Raw genomic sequence first — 18,058 nt, 5'->3', positions numbered from 1 at the left:
ATCTATTTTTATTCTGATGTGCATATCATATGAGTATCTTTGAGGTGCACACAATGTCAGTTAAGACCAGAGAGTTTTTTGTTTAATATTTTTTGTTTTTTATTTAACCACTTGCCGACCAGCGCACGACGATGTACGTCGACAGAATGGCACGGGCAGGCAAATGGGCGTACATGTACGTCCCTTTAAATTTGCCGCCCTGTCATCGCGCTTCCGTGCTGGTCGGGACCCCCGTGAGTCCGGTTGCGGGACCCGTGGACTTGATCGCCGCAGCTGAATGGAGCGGCCGAATGGAGAAGTGCCGTTGTAAACAACATTTCTCCATTCTGCCTAGCAACTAGTGACGCTGATCTCTGCTCCATGTGATTGGAGCAGAGATCAGTGTTCACTAAATGAAAGTCCAACCCCCCCACAGTTAGTAACACGCCCCTAGGAACACTTAACCCCTACACTGCCACCCACTGGTTAACCCCTTCACTGCCAGTGTCATTTACACAGGAATCACTGCATTTATATAGCAGTGATTACTGTATAAATGACAATGGTCCCAAAAATGTGTCAAAAATGTCCGATGGGTCCCCCACAATATCGCAGTCACAATAAAAATCGCTGATCGCCGCCATTACTAGTAAAAAAAAAATAATAAAAAATTATTAATAAAAATGCTATAAAACTATCCCTATTTTGTAAACACTATAACTTTTGCGCAAACCAATCAATAATCGCTTATTGTGATTTTTTTTACCAAAAATATGTAGAAGAATACGTATCGGCCTAAACTGAGGGAAAAAAATGTTTTTTTATATGTTTTTGGGGGATATTTATTATAACAAAAAGTAAAAAATAATGCGTTTTTTTCAAATTGTCGCTCTATTTTTGTTTATAGCGCAAAAAATAAAAACCGCAGGGGTGATCAAATACCACTAAAAGAAAGCTCTATTTGTGGGAAAAAAAGGACGTCAATTTTGTTTGGGAGCCACGTCGCACGACCGCGCAATTGTTAGTTAAAGCGTCGCAGTGCAGAATCGCAAAAAGTGGTCTGGTCTTTGACCAGCAAATTGGTCCGGTCTGAAAGTGGTTAAAGCCTCATCAACACCTTAGGTAACCCTAATCAGGCTGGCAAACTCTCTCTTCCCTCTATGCCCTTAGGTACCCCCCAATTCCCCAATCTGGGGATCCCCCAACACTAGTGCACCACTTAGTTCACCACTAACACTGTTCAAATTAAAAACATATATACTTTATATAGTGGAAAATTAGATTGTTTTATTTTTTCAATATTGTGAAAAGAAAGCTGTGTTTGCTCCCCCACCATAAAAAAAAGAAAAACAATATTTTTATTATAGGTTTTTCGATGAGTTATTGCTAAATCAATAGGCATACAGCTAAAATATAAATATTGTTGTGGTCCGTAAGAGATATATGGGTTAAAGAGCTCAAGTGATTAAAACAAACATTCTTAGCACATTTTCAGATAGGAAAGTATTTGTGTTATATCGAGCAATGGTCACAAAAGACCTCAGCAATTTTTGTAAACTCTAAATATTGATCACAGCTACCAACTATTCGACGGTTACTTTTATGGGTCAATTTTTTTTGCAAAATATAACTCACTATCTGGCTTTAAAGTTTTCAATAACTTAGACAATTGTTTTTTGAGCTGACCTTTAACAAACACAGAGCTCAACATGCAAAATGTAGCCAAAGGAACACTGACATATAAAATATTAGTGCAATAATACAATTTACATTACACATGCATGGGTATTTATAAATTCAAATAAGCATAAACAATGAGATTCAAGTTTGACCTGATCCTAATGTGTTTGTGGACCATTGTGCAAACTGATCCTAATGGGCCACTTGGCCCAGCCAAATCCCTGGCTGGTAGAATTTAAACAGCCAGCTAGAAATTCAGGATGATGATGCTCTGTCATTTAGTGATGGAAATGTGATGTTGAAGTTGGGACTGGAAAACATCATTTGGGTGTGTGTGTCATTGAGATCAACAAGGATTTACATTGAAGGACTACATTTTTAAATGATGAATTTACATAATAAGATAACAAAAGAAAAAAGCCGCGCACATACATAAATACTGTAAATAAAATTAAATATAAACACCTATGAGTGATTAATTGATTGCAATAGTAGTGAAAAAAGTTGATCTACCCATCTAATAAATCAAACATACCCTAATTTATAAAAAGAATTATAAATAACAAGTGTTAATAATGAAATTCAAAAAATCCCAGTGAAGTGATAAAAAAGTCCAATAAATGAAAAATAGTCCAGTGAAAACTTAATAAATACCTAGATTTCATAAGAATTCATGGAAAAACAAAAAATATTAGATTAATAGTAGCAATAAAAATGAAATGTGAAAAAAATATATATTAGTGATAATAATAAAAAAATGGTGATAATATGAGTGTAATAATAATGTAAAAATAAAAAGTAAAATAAAAAATAAAAAGTGTTCAATCTTCTGTGCAACCAAAACACACCGAGGATCATGACCACCACCACACAAAATATGCTCTTACCAAAAGGCATGCTATTTAATGCCCATAGTCAATCTCCACAGCACCTCCTCAGACCATGATCACAGTAAGCTCCCTTATTGAATGAAACAGGCCGGGACCTTCAACAGCAGCACGTGAAGCAGAAAGGCAATAATCGAGATACCAGGGAAATGGAAAGAAGACTCACCATAGCATAATTCCATATAACAAATTTAATAAAAGTAAAGAAATACACTTACATAGAAAGCAGTAAAAACACCCATAAAAATGCCGGCCGGCATGCAATCACCCTTCCAACCTACGCTGTATCGCGATGACGTCAGCACATCTGCTACCCGACGTACGTTTTGTTGTAAAAAGACTCGTTCGTGGGTCCCCATAGGGATAGGGATACCACTTGTGTGAAACATTCTCTTTGCCTATTAAAGTGGTAGTAAAAAGTAATCTTATTAACTTGAGAATACAGGTAAGCTTATACTAAGGCTTACCTGTAGGTACTGTTAATATCTTTTAACCGCTTCCCGCTCACTTCCCTTTAAATGGTGGCTGGGCTCCCAGAACGACCAATCGCTCACGGCGTGGGGGTGTACAACATGGCAATTGGTGGTGCGGTGTGTCAGTCTGACACACCGCCACACCGATCTCGGTGAAGAGCCTCCGACAGAGGCTCTTTACCACACGATCATCCGTGTCCACTCACAGCTGATCATGGTGTAAACAGGAAGAGCCATTGATCGGCTTTTTCTCACTTGCATCTGATGGACATGGGTAAAGGAGAGCCAATTGGCTGCTCTTCTCACAGGGAGGTCTGTGCTGATTGTTTATCAGCGCAGCCCCCCCTTGGATGCCTACCCAGGACCACCAGGATGCTGCCAGGACCAGTAGGGATGGCCACCACACTGGACCACCAGGTATGCCACCCTAGACCACCAGGGAAATGCCAATCAGTTCCCAGGCAGCTGACAATTAGTGCCCAGGCAGCTGCCAATCATTGGTCATCTCCAATGCCTGCCAGTGCCAATGCCATCAGTGATGCCTAACAATACCATCTATCAGTGCCACATAGCAGTGTCACCCATTAGTGCCACCCATGAGTGCCCATCAGTGCCGCATATCAATGCTCATCAGTGCTGCATATCAGTGCCACCCATCATTGCTGTCTGCCAGTGCCCATCAGTGCCGCTTATCAGTGCCCATTGTCAGTGTCTGTCAGTGTTCATCAGTGCCACCTCATTGGTGCCACCTTATCAGTGCCTGTCACTGCTGCCTTATCTGTGCCCATCAGTGAAGGAGAAAGCAAACTTATTTACAAAACTTTATAACAGAAATAAAATAAACGTTTTTCTTCAAAATTGTAGGTCTTTTTTTATTTGTTTGGCAAAAAATAAAAAATCCAGAGGTGATCAAATACCACCAAAATAAATCTCTATTTGTGGGAACAAAATTATAAAACTTCTGTTTGGGTGTAATGTAACATGACCGTGCAATTATCATTTAAACAGCACTGAAAGCTGAAAATTGGCTTGGGCAGCAAGGGGGTGTAAGTGCCTTGTATTGAGGTGGTTAAACTTGCACCATTTAGACAATATGTACAGTGACTGCAACCAATGACTGGTGCATGTGGAGTAGCTCTGCATTCAGGGCACACTGGACTCCTGTGCAAATGGGCATGAGTGACTTCATCATGGCCAGAAAGGTTCAACCTGGAAGGAAGACCAGGTGAAGGAAGCATCAGTAGCAGTGTCAACGTGCCCCTAGAGGGCTCAATTTAAAAGCTAAGTCTGCATATTGTGCTGGTACGGGGTGCATACTAGCAAATTATGGTATGAATCTGCAGAGGGACTGTTAAACAAAACAAAAACAGAGTTTATTGCATCTTTAAGATAGGAGGGCCCAATGATCCTCTTCATACTTTCTGATTTCATAACTACAATCATCTCTTCAAAGGCCCTGTAAAGTCAGGACAGTACAAATTACAAAAATGCCCAATTTTGGTAAGAAGACACCCAAAGTTATTTGCTAAGAGATATGGTAAGTCTTTTGATTTCATTTTTTGCACACATTTTTAGAAAATTAAAAAAAGAAAGAATGTATTTTTTTTCTCACAGTTGTAATTTTTCAGTCTCAATCATGTTTTAGCAAGTTACAAAAAGTGCCTGAATACAATAGTATCAACAAATTGAACATTGAGAATGGGTGAAGTTACATTTCAGAGATGCTGCCATTTTTCATTGGCTTAATAAGAGGTAATTTTGTTCTTGACTTTGGCTATTGTCACTTGTAAAGAACAGCATGCTTTAACTAGCGTCTGCTTAGCTGCAGTAAAAATAAAAGTGAATGGTTTAATTTGGTATTTTAAAGAGCTTTGTTTGGATTTTCAAGTAGCGTTCAACCTAAAACTTCATGAAATAACTGATAAACTTTTAACTAAAAGCATTTCATTTTCAGATAGCCCCACCAAATATGTTTAAGGGTACCAATCTCACAAAAGCCTCTAAAACATTAACCTAAAATATTGTAATACTTTGCCACCTCTGAACGACCCTATACACATGCAATAATAGCTTATAATTAGCACTCATTAGGTAATGCCGCGTACACACGACCAGACTTTGAGAGGGACTAGGTCCGACAGACTTTCGGCGGAGTTCTGACAGAGTTCTGACGGACTTTCCGAATGAATGGACTTGGCCACACACAATCACACCAAAGTCCGACGGATTCGAACGTGATGACGTACGACCGGACTAGAATAAGGAAGTTCATAGCCAGTAGCCAATAACTGCCCTCGTGTCGGTTTTTGTCCGTTTGAAAGATGTTCCATTTCTAAAGTCTGTCGGATTTTTGCAAATCAAAAGTCCGCTGCAGCCCACACACGATCGAATGGTGCGCCGGAATCATTCCGTCGGACCTTTGATGTTGAAAAGTCCGGTCGTGTGTACGCGGCATAAGAGTTAATACTGTAGATCTATGCATTGTGATGTCCTAAATTTGGAGCCACTACTCTTTTTCCAAGTGGGAGCCCATTGCGATTAAATTCCAAAATCCAAGTGTAAATAAGAGATACCTTTACCAACTGGTGCATCTTAAAAATTATGCCCAAAGTGTGTCATGAAAAGAATTATTGTGGTATGTTTAATGAAAATTTGTATGCAATTTTTAAGCTATAGATATAAAACAGGTTTGAAGAATAGGCTCTGCAAGAGGTCCAAATGAAAAGGGAAGAAACACATTTCATGCATTGCTGTTAAGTAAAATGCCCTGTTTCCCTGTTTTTACCACTAAAGGAATGTGAATGGTCCTTCAAAGCTCTGTGAAGGACTATTCACATTCCAGAATTTTGACAGAGTAACCAAGGGAGTATGAGGGTCAAATAAGGTTCCACATATATTTAATGCTATTCCATATACTAAGGGAATGTTCGATAGTGCCAGCCTGTATCCCTGATGAAGTCATGTGACTGACTATAAGCATCTGGACAGACAGGCCTGGAAGTGACTGTCAGGGAAATAGGCGTAACCTCGCGCGGTACGATCGCGTTAACGCGCGTCAGCAAACAAGAAGGCGCTATATGGTTCCGAGACGAACGTCCAAAGCTGCGTCTGATCGAGTGCGAGTACGCGGTGTAGGACGAACGCATTCCATTACACGTCGTAGGCGTACGAACGCTACGGCGCGCACACGACGTAACCCAGCCACCCTGCCTATTTAAACGTTCACCTGACAGAGCCTCATCGCTGGATTATCATCAGCTTCTCCTGAGTACCTGTGCCCGTGATTCCTGCTGTCTGATCTCCCGTTCACCGACCCGGCTCGTTTGACCTGCTTCTGTTGATTCTCCTGGCTCCGACCTCTGGCTTACATCTGACGCTCCCTGTCTGCTCCCAGTATCCGACCTCGGCTTGGCTTGACCTCCGCTCTCCGGCTCTCAGCTTGGGACCCGTTGTTCTGACCTCTGGACTGATCTTCCGTGTTGACCCTCGGCCTGGCCTTGACCCTGCCATTGGACTTCCTAGCACAGTTGCCCCAAGACTGATCATCGGCTACGGCTACCTGGCAACCTGTGCTACTGTGGGCACTGCACCCCTGTGTCACCTTCAGGGTTGTACTGCACTCGGCCGCAAGGGGAGCCCTCTCAGCATCTCGGCCTCCCTACCCGGACGTGACAGTGACGTTGGCTCATGGCGTTCAGCTTTTTAACCTTTATTTGAAATGTGAGTACTACAGTTTTTTTTTTTTAATAAAGAAAATTGGTTTTACATACTACACTATCCGGAATTCCCCTTTTTTCCTCCACACTGTGTATGCACCAAACAGGAGAGGAACACTATTGCGTGACTCCAAGGAGTAGACATACATCATTACACCAAGAATGATCTGTCAGGATTAGAAGGCCACCTAGACTCTTATTTACAAGAAGCCATGACCTTGATCCATTGTACCACCTAGGATTTCCATTTCCATCGTCATATACATGCGCTGTTATCTTACAGCCCTAAGGTAAGGGGCCATATTGCACATTGCTTCTTTTTTGCTGAAGAGGATAAATCACTTTTAAGAGGGAACCCAGCAATTTTTTGCCTGTTCGCATGTTCTGGATGTGAACCTGATCCTCGTTGCTGTTCCACTATGCTGATTTCCTGAGTTCCTGTCCTGTCCTGAAGTACGCTGATCTCTGGCTCCCTGACGCCCTGGCTTGTTTGACTATTTATTCAGGTTACTGAACTCTGGCTATGATTTGACTACGTTGCTCTGTTTACCTTTTACTATTATTATTATTATTATTATTATTAATAAACAATTGTGATTTTATTTTCAAATAGTTTTATTAAGAGATCAAATAATACACAACATAAAGTGCAGAACATTTTACATTAGTTGCAAAAATGAAGAGTAACCAAATGTACAACAATTTAACTTTGCGGATATAGTTACGTCTGAAAGATCCAAGTGAGATCTGAAACCCATATAGATACAGTGCATATCTATTATGAAGGACCCAACGGAAGAGCTGGGTTGGAGCAAACTTATGGTCTCTGAAAGAGGAGAGATGTGTAAGTAACATCATCGAAATGTTGGCTATCACAAGAGGTAACTGAAAACGGTCAAATTTTACATAAATGAAAAGAGAAAGAGGAGAAGGAATAGTTAGAGAGAAGATGTAGAGACTTATAGGGGAGGGAGGGGGCACATGAGAGAGGGGTGGGGTGAGAACAAGGGAATGATCGGATGGCCCACGCGAACCCCGGGCAGCATCTATCGCGCCCAGACGGCCACCGTTCTGGGCTAGGGAGCCATGAGGCGAGTTTCAAAATCTTTTGATAGAAAGTGTTCTGTCCAAGGTTGCCATATTCTATTAAATTGGGGGATTTTGTCCAGGATTACTGCCTCTATCCTGCTATGAATCATAGCCTGCGTGCCTCTATGCTTTGTTTCAGAGACATTCGGGGTTGGTGTCCTCCAGGCTTTCGCAATAGTCTGTTTGGTTGCGGTCGTCACCTGGAGAAAGAGACGATTTTGGGCTTTAGTGAGTTCTTGGGGTAACCAGTTCAATAAAGCCATTGCAGGGTCGGGGTCTATGGGGCTTTGCATCAATAAGGATAGTATTTGGAAAATTGTTGTCCAAAAACTCTTCACTACTGGGCACATCCACCAGATATGGACATGGTTGCCCCGTTCCTTGCAGCCCCTAAAGCAGTTTGGTGGGTAGCTAGGTACAAATTTGGCAATTCTAGAGGGAACCAGGTACCATCGCATCAGGACCTTTTAATTGGCTTCAGAGGCGAGGAATTTTTTGTATTGGCCCATATGACAGTCCATGACTCCGCATTAGGGTTGACCGATAGGTCTGTGGCCCACTGTACGGCGTATCGCGGAGGGTCATCAGATGTTGAGGATAGGCAGGTATAAAGACATGAGATAATACCCAGGGCGTGTGGGTCTGAGGAGCATATGGATTCAAATGGAGACAGAGAGCTGAGGTTGGGACTGGGTTTGATCATTGTCTGGAGAAAGTGAACTATCTGGACATAGCGGAAACACTCTTTTGGGGGCAATTTCGCCTGGGCTTGCAAATCCGGGAACGCAATAAAGGAGTTACCCAAAGACAGGTCACACACACGAGTTAAGCCTGCGCGGGACCACGCCAAAAGGGCATTTGGCTCCACGCAGGCTGGGTAAAAATTTGGATGGCCTAAGAATGAGAGCAAGGGCAGGTGCAGTGATTGTAATTTAGAAGGGATACCTACCATATGCCAAATTTTGAGAGAATGACAGGTTACAGGATTGGTGAGTAATTTACGCATCTGAGGTGGGAGCCAAAGTAAATTTGAAACTGATATGGGATGGGCCTCTACAGCCTCCAGACTAACCCACAGTGGGATTTCTGATGTAGCGTGATATAAGGCCATTTGCGATAGTTGGGCGGCGTAATAATAATTTTTGAAATTTGGTATCCCCAAGCCCCCTCTAAGTTTGTGGCAGAAAAGAACAGCTTTAGAGATCCTAGGCCTCGTGTTACCCCAAATGTATTTAAGAGTTTGGCTCTGGATGACCCTATGGAAATATAGGGGGACCGTGACTGGGAGTACTCTATATAGATACAGCAATTTGGGTAATAGGGACATTTTCGCAGCCGCAATACGTCCCAACCAGGAGACACACAGGGGCTGCCAGGCAGTAAGAAGTGATGAGAGATTACGCAATGTGGGCAGATAGTTTGATTGGTATAGTTGGGCTGGGTTTCTAGTCAATTTTATTCCTAAATAGGGTATACAGGACGTGGACCATTGAAAGGGGTAGTTTTCGCGTAGACGTTGGAGAATCTCCCCAGGGAGGGACACATCAAAGGCTCTAGATTAAGCTTGATTTACCTCAAGTCCTGAGACCCAGGCAAACGCATCAAGAACATTAAAAAGATTTGGCAAAGTGGTATGGGGTGAAGTGATAAAAAGGAGGGCGTCATCCGTGAAGAGACACAATTTATGTGTCGGGGAGGCTATTTCTAGTCCTCGGATATCTGGCTTTGACCTAATCAGGACTGCTAAGGGCTCAATGGCAAGTGCAAAAATTTGAGGGGACAAAAGGACACCCCTGCCTAGTACCGCGCTGGATAGGAAACCTGTCCGAGCTAAAACCGGAGTAACGAACATAAGCTTGAGGGCGAATATATAGAGCATCTATCCAGCGGAGAAAGTGTGGGCCAAATCCCCATCTTTGCAGTATGTAAGTAAGATAAGGCCAGGACACAGTATCAAAAGCTTTGCGTATGTCGAGAGATAGAAGGTGCATGGGTATGCCTCGTGATCTGGCTAGGTGCTGTAAAAGGACGACCCGACGCTCGCCTGGCGCCTAGGGATGAAACCCACTTGGTCCTTATGGATCAACCCTCCGATGTGTGGGTTCAAAGGGGTAGACAGGATCTTCGCTAAAAGTTTTATATCAACATTTAAGAGCGATATGGGCCTACAGTTAGACCAGAGGGTATGGTCGGTATTGGGTTTCGGTATCATGAAAACGGAGGCCATAAGTGTATCTCCACCAAAAGCTCCCCCTTTTAACAGTGCATTGAACAAGTTCACCAGGAGAGGGGCCAGAATGCCGGCAAATCTTTTGTAATTTAGGCCTGTAAACCCATCTGAGCCAGATTTCTTGTGAGGTTTAAGAGTTTTGATAGCCTGCAAGACCTCAAGAGGTGAAATCTGGGTGTCGATGGTGGCGCGAATGGTAGTGGACAACGAGGGGATCAGCAAATCGTGGAATAATGTCTCGGCCATTTCCTGAGAAAAAGGGGTGGCAGATTCATACAATTTGGCAAGGCATCTGCTAAATTCAGTCACTATTCTAACTGGGTTGCTTGTGTGAACCCTTTTGTCCACTTTAAGTCTAATTGGTTTGTGGGCTCACTCGGGGTGTCTAAGGCGGAGTGCCAGAAAGGTGTCTGCCTTATTAGCTTTCGTATATATGGTATGACTGGCTCTGCGCAGGGTTTTGTCTGCCACTTCCGACAGTAAATCTAACTCCAATTGTGTCTTGTCCATGAGTGACTTTTTAGTTTCCGACGGGGTAGTCTGGAACTGTAGGAAATGATGCTGGAAATCTAATTCTAGTTGGTGGAGATGTTCCAGTCTATCCCTTTTAAGCAAGGTGGCAGTGGAAATGCATTTGCCTCGGATCACAGGCTTATGGGCTTCCCATAAAAGAATGGGAGAGGTCTCCGGCATATTATTATGTAAGAGGTAATCCTGCAGTGCTGTTTCAATGTCAAGACAAAAGGATTGATTGGTCAAATGCTTATCGTTCATATACCAGGATCTATCTTTAGAATTAGGTATGAGCGAGGAAATGGTAGTAATCACTGCACAATGGTCAGACCAGGTAATAGGGTGTATGCAATATTGAATCAGTATTGGGGAAGATGCTATGGAGATGAAAATATGATCTATCCTGGAGAATGACTTATGAGGGTTAGAGTAAAAGGAGTAGTTTTTCTTTACAGGATTACATTCTCTCCAAGTATCTAGTAGTGAAGCTTGTTGGAGCTGGGATCAGAATTGAACTGATAGTGATTTGCGCTCTGGGGTGTAGGGAGATTTATCAAGAGATTGGTGAGTGACTAGGTTTGAGTCACTGCACATGATCAAAGTGCCTTTCGAATGGGTTTTAATCACATGAAAGAGGTGGGAGAAGAAAGGAATTGGGTTCGAATTGGGGGCATAGTAAGAAATGAAAGTGACGTCTGACTCCTGGAGAGAGCCTACTAGAATTATATATCGACCCTCCGGGTCCTTGATTTCAGAGGCGCGAGTAAATGGTAGAGAGTGGTGGAAAGCCAGGAGGACACCTTGCTGTTTCATGGCTGCAGAGGCAGTATATTCTAAAGGATAACTGCTGTTAAAAAATGTGGGGGTATTATGGACGGAAAAATGCGTCTCCTGCAGTGCTACTACACCAGCTTTTAAAGATATAAAGGTGCGGAATGCTTTAACACGCTTATTAGGGGAGTTGAGACCTTTAACATTTAATTTTAATATGTTCAGGGGGGCCATATGTCAGTTAGAGGGTAGGAAGTACAACCGAGCCCAGGATCCGCCCGGACCAACCGACCAGAAGGGGGGATGGAGGCAAGGGGGGAACGACAATAGAAAGAGCAAGGAAAGAGAAGAAGGAAAAGGAAGACAAGAAAACAACTGTGTAAGGCGAAGTATATAAAGGCTGTTGCGAAATGGGGAAATCCGTCTCGTCCGACCTTAGGGTGCGCGGTCTCTATGACTGGAAAGCCCGTCATAGAGAAGGCACACTGACGTGGAGGGGAGCAGTGACTATTCCCCGCCGCACACCGGGAGAAAATATTACAATTTCAGTGAGATCATTTGAGATAGCATCATGACATAAACCAACTCTATGGAAAATAAAAACACTAAACCTTATAACAATATTATCAGACTCTGTGTGGAGGAGAGGTAAAAAAAAGGGGGGGGGGGAGCAAAATCACTGTCAGAGGCAGCACAGAAGAGACATTGTGGATACAGCGCATAGACCTCCTCAAGTGCAGTATAACTTAGCCATAGGCCCTAGAGCAGATTGTAGAGTCTTGTAGTAGCAACATATGGCCATGGAGAGGAGAAAAGGAAAAGAAAAAAAAAAAAAGAAAAGAAAAAAAAAAAAGAAGAAAACCAGTTCTCTCTATGCACACAGCAGTCTGTTGAACATGGCGGGCTATTCAGGCGGGTGGAACAAAATTCCCAGGAACATTCACAAGATGAAAAAAAAACAGTGGGAAGACTTGAACAGTTCAGCGGGGTACAAATACTCTGGGGCTAGCAAGGCTTACGGTTGGAGCCCTCGCTGGGGTGCCTTTCCGGATGGATTGCGGTGATTGTAGGTCCCGAAGATCCCGCTTGGGGGTAGCCATATGAGGATATAGAGTTAGGCGGGCTGGGGTGCGTGGCAATGCAATCTCCACTTGTTGAACCGGGGGGGGGGGGCAGGTGGAGAGTCTCAAGGAGGCGCTGCAAAGCCTCCGAGGAAGAACATGTATATTGCTGTCCATTATAGGTAAACTGGAGAGAAAATGGAAACCGCCACATATATTTGACTTGGTGGTGCATAAAGACTTGTAGTTGCAGCTTCATGGCTCGGCGCTTCACAATTGTAAGGGGGGCCAAATCAGTAAATAATTGGTATGTGTGGCCCTGAAAAGTGAGAGTGTCCTCTTTGTTGCGGGCAGCTGAGAGAAGTTGCTCTTTTGTTCTATAGAAATGGAGCTTTACAATGATGTCTTGTGGTGGGCCATCAGGTTGACGGCGAGTCAGGGCTCTGTGGATCCTATCGAACTCCAGGCGTTCAATCGGGAATCGACGGGGAGAGCTCTTGAAATAGGGCTGTGGTAAAAGACTGCAGATCTATCACCGATTCTGGGATGCCGCGGCGGCGCAAATTAGACCTCCTGGAGCGATTTTCCGCATCCTCGAGCCGTGAGAGTAGCATAGAGTTCTCCTTACGGTGGGCAGATTGCTCTTGGGCATGTTACCTGAGTGTGAGCTCCATATCGTCAGCCCTAGTTTCAAGGTCAGCCGTGCGCTGCCCAAGTTTGCGTATCTCGCGGGTAAGCTTATTGGTGATCTGGTCTGATGTGGCTTTCAGGGCCTTATTAACCACTTGAGATCCGCGCTATAGTAAAAAGACGTCTACAGCGCGGATCTCAAATTCCGGGACTACGTCTATTGACGTCGTCCCCTTTAAGAGTTCCCCGCGCGCTCCCGGGAGCACGCATCGGGGAAAATCTGTGTTGGCCGTGTCCGCTGGACACAGCCAATCACAGATCGCTGTAAACGCCCAATCACAGCGGCCGTTTACAGCGCGATCGCCTCCTCCAATGGGTGATGATCTCAAATGTAAACAAATTAGATCATCACCCATTGCCGAACGTGTCTCCTCACACAGCGATAGCGTGTGAGGAGACCGAAGGTTTTTGTGAGTGTGTGAAGTGACAGTAAACTTATAAAAACCCGACCTGTGCCCAGATCTACCCTGCCAGTGCCCAGATCTACCCTGCCAGTGCCCACCTGTGCCCACCTGTGCCCACCTGTGGCCACCTGTGCCCACCTGTGCCCACCTGTGCCCACCTGTGCACCGCCAGTGCCCACCTGTGCACCGCCAGTGCTCCATCTGTGCACCACCAGTGCCCGCCAGTGCCCCGCCAGTGCCCGCCAGTGCCCGCCAGTGCCAGCCAGTGCCAATCGGTGCCCATCTGTACCAATCGGTGCCCATCTGTGCCTCAGCAGTGCCCATCTGTGCCGCCTAAGCAGTGCCCATCTGTGCCGCCTCAGCAGTGCCCATCTGTGCCGCCTAAGCAGTGCCCATCTGTGCCGCCTAAGCAGTGCCCATCTGTGCCCATCTGCTGCCTTATCAGTGCACATCCGTGCAATAAATCAGTGCACAATCTTTATGATTTGCACCATAGCTTGTAGACTCTATAAATTTCACACAGATCATATAATATGCAAAAATTTGGGTTATTTTTACCAAAGATGTGTAGTAGTATAAATTGTGGCCAAAATTTATGAAGAAAAATTGCTAATTTGTTAAATTTTGTCACAGAAACGAAGAAAAATTCATTTTTTTTCAAAATTTTCGGTCTTTTTTCATTTATAGCGCAGAAAATAAAAAACCGAGAGGTGATCAAATACCACCAAAAGAAAGCTCTATTGGTATGAAGAAAAGGACAAAAAAATCATTTGGTTACAGTGTTGCATGACTGAGTAATTGTCATTCAAAATGTGAGAGCACTGAAAGCTGAAAATTGGTCTGGGACTGAGGGGGGTTTAAGTGCCCAGTAAGCAAGTGGTTAAGCATTTTCTCCATGTGGGAGAGGAAGTCTGTTTGCGACATACCTGGGGATTGTAGCGCTGTGAAGTTCTCTAAGCCAGGTCCACACTCTTCCTCATCGTCGCTGTGTGGTTCCGCTGTGCCTGAGGGGGAGCTGAGGCATTGTGAAGCTGCCTGTGCTCTCGCCGCCATCTTGGAGGAGGCCCGCCCAAGTGCCTCCTTGATAGGCTTCAGTTTCGATTTTCCGCGGTGGCCCGTTAGAACCATCCTGGGGGGTGCTCGGCTGTGTCGGTAAGCTGTACCGGTGTTAGGGATGCTGATTTCGCTGTAGATAGCCTATAGAGTCCCGGAACCGCGGAGGGGAATGCAGAGCTCTAATGAAAGGCGTCCGTCATGTTGAGCTGCGCGCATGCGCCCCCCAAACAATTGTGATTTTAACTGCACTTCTGTCTCAGTCTGACTCATGGTTTCTGACACATATCTATTGAATGCAGCTAAAGGAGCAATACCAAAAAAAGGTAGTAGCTAGACCTACAGTAAAGAAATGTATGGAATATTTAAACAGTAAGAGAAGAAGATAATTTAGAAAGTTTTCGGGTAATATGGGAAAAGTGGTTGGTTTTTAAAAGAACAAATAGATATACAGAGAACTATGTAGAAGCATAGATACTTAAGAGGAGGGAGGGAATGGGCATGGAGGTTCCTGGTTTGGGGGGGGGGGGAGAAAGGGAGGGGGAAGGGGGAAGATAAAATGTTGTAGAATGTAAACAGTGAAAAAAATTGTATGTTGTAATGTTTTGTATACAGAAAATTAATAACATTTAAATAAAAAATAAAATTGTACAGTAACAGTGCATATTTTTCACACTGATCACTATATTGGTGTCATTGGTGTCAAAAGTGTCCGATTTGTCTGCTGAAATGCCGCAGTCCCACTATAAGTCTCTGACTCTCCCTTACTAGTAAAAAAAATATAATTTGTAGACGATATAACTTTTGCGCAAATCAATCAATATATAATTAGTGGGGTTTTTTGACAAAAAATTGTAGCAGAATACATATTGAATATATATATATATATATATATATATATATATATATATATATATATATATATATGAAGAGATTTGAATTTTTTCAATTTTTTATAGGATATGTTTTAAAGCAGAAAGGAAAAAATATTTTATTTTTTTTCAAAATTGTCAATATTTTTTGTTTATAGTGCAAAAAATAAAACCAAAGAGGTGGTCAAATACCACCAAAAGAAAGCTCTATTTGTGGGGAAAAAAAGGACATACATTCTATCTGGGTATAGCATTGCATGACAGCGCAATTTTCAGTTTAGGTAACACAGTGCCCTATCGCAAAAATGGCCTGGTCAAGAAGGGGGATAAATCTTCCAGGCGTCAAGTGGTTAAGTCTGCTTGTGAAGTGAGTGAGGGATGCAATATGATTACAATTTTTTTTTTGTTGTTTAGTGTTATCCTGACCTCTTGCCGACCGTCAAAACGTCACTTCTGCCCATACGCCTTAAAGGACCATTTTTTCAAATGACTAATTTTTTTATTTTTTTATTGCATTTTAGTCCAAATATTAGATCTGAGGACTTTTTGACCCCAGATCTCATATTTAAGAGGACCTTTAATGCTTTTTTCCATTACAAGGGATGCCTATATTCCTTGTAATAGGAATAAAAGTGACCCAATTTTTTTTTTAAACAGTGAAAAAATAAATAAAATCAAGTGAAATACATAAGAAACTTTTTTTTTTTAAAGTGCCCCGTCCCAACAAGCTTGCACGCAGAAGCGAACGCATACGTGAGCAGCGCCCACATATGAAAACGGTGGTCAAACCACACATATGAGGTATCACCGCAATTGTTAGAGCAAGAGCAATAATTCTGGCCCTAGACCTCCTCTGTAACTCAAAACATGCAACCTGTACAATTTCTTAAACATCGCCTATGGAGATTTTTAAGGGTAAATGTTTGATGTCGTTTCACGAGCGGGTGCAATTTTTAAGCGTGACATGTTGGGTTTCAATTTATTTGGTGTATTTGGTGTATCTTTCACAATATAAAAAAAAATGGTCTAACTTTACTGTTGTCTTATTTTTTATTCAAAAAAAGTGTATTTTTCCCCCCCAAAAATACACTTGTAAGACCGCTGCGCAAGTAGAGTATGAAAAAAAGTATTGCAATGACCGCCATTTTATTCTCTAGGGTGTTAGAGAAAATTTTTTTTTTGGGGTTCTAAATAATTTTATAGCAAAAAAACCTGTTTTAAACTTGTAAACGCCAAAATCTCAAAACGACGCTAGTCCTCAATTGGTTAAAATACTGATACAGTGATAGACTCCCACTGAAGCAGTCTACTGTAACTGGAATCTGGATTACTGGTTCATTGATTAATTACCTTGTTAGGCTATGCATGGGGGATGACAGGTGCTAATGAATTAAGAGTTAACCATAAAGGACTTTTGAACTGCCTCTAGTAAAGGTTCTCAGGGACTGTTTTGCCCTAGTTCTCCATGACTGATATTGCATCCCACTGTCAGTGCTTGCTTCTTGCACTTCACTATGCTGTACTACACTGCTAGGGCATGTCCATTGCATTTCATTTTAATATTCACAACTTGGTGAAATAGTATTCCTAATAATTTTTGCAGAGAAATCATCATCCTCTAAATCAGAGAAGGCAGTTAAAGTGGAAGAAAAACACGTTATACACCTATTACATATCAAAAAACAAATATATAGACACCAAAAAACAAACAAAAAAAGGAAAATTTGAAAAAGGGGGACCCGCATGTACACCCACACCAAATACTAATAACTACTAGGGTTGCTTTCCTGTGGAGAACATATATCTACTTCCTAATGACTTCCGCCAGGATATGGCATAGCATGTTGGGGTATGTGGATACCCCACTTGTCCCACTAAGTTAAAAAGCGATTCTGCTCGACATGTTTCGTGAGTAAAAAACTTGCTTCCTCAGGAGCTTCTATGTAAAAATAGAAAGAACATACCACTTACAATATATCTTACACTCTGCACTAAGCAGCAAATGTACAAACAACAATGAGGCTATATTATTTCATTGTGCATAACACATGAACTCACCACTCTAAGAGTTTGACGCGCTCTCTGAAATAACCACACTGCAAAAGTTATAGAAAGCTTGGAGGTGGGGAACTTTAAGGTACCAAATACATACATATAACACATTACAACCCATTAAAATAAAGAATTATATTTATTTGAACAATATAAAAACAAACGTAGAAGAACTGTGATTATTTCTGTTCCTTTCAGTCTATACATATGGCCTACTATAAGGGAACAAAAATCACAGCATTCCAACATATAAAAGAGTTATATGCTCTGCCCCAGTTTATTTGACATGTTTCACCTATGTGGCTTCTTCAGGAACAGGGGACACAAAGTATTCAATCCAAGTAAGGAAAGATATATCACATTCTAAATATACATAACAAGAAAAAAAATCAAACAATTAGTGAAATATATTACATATATTGTTTAACAAACATAAAACATTTCTACAAATGTGTGTCTCAAAACCCCATGCACAAAAAGCTCTATGGACAACAAACCACCCCCTGCTTTTATGCAAAGCATAATATTGCATATTCCCCTTACCTCCAAAAAAGGGGAAATAAACAACAAAGGGGTTCATTTCCATCA

The sequence above is a fragment of the Lithobates pipiens genome, unplaced genomic scaffold, assembly GCF_037356315.1.
Source record: "Lithobates pipiens isolate NorthernLeopardFrog02 unplaced genomic scaffold, aLitPip1_a1.2 Scaffold_19, whole genome shotgun sequence".
NCBI lineage: Eukaryota > Metazoa > Chordata > Amphibia > Anura > Ranidae > Lithobates > Lithobates pipiens.
Note: the sequence above shows the minus strand (reverse complement) of the source record.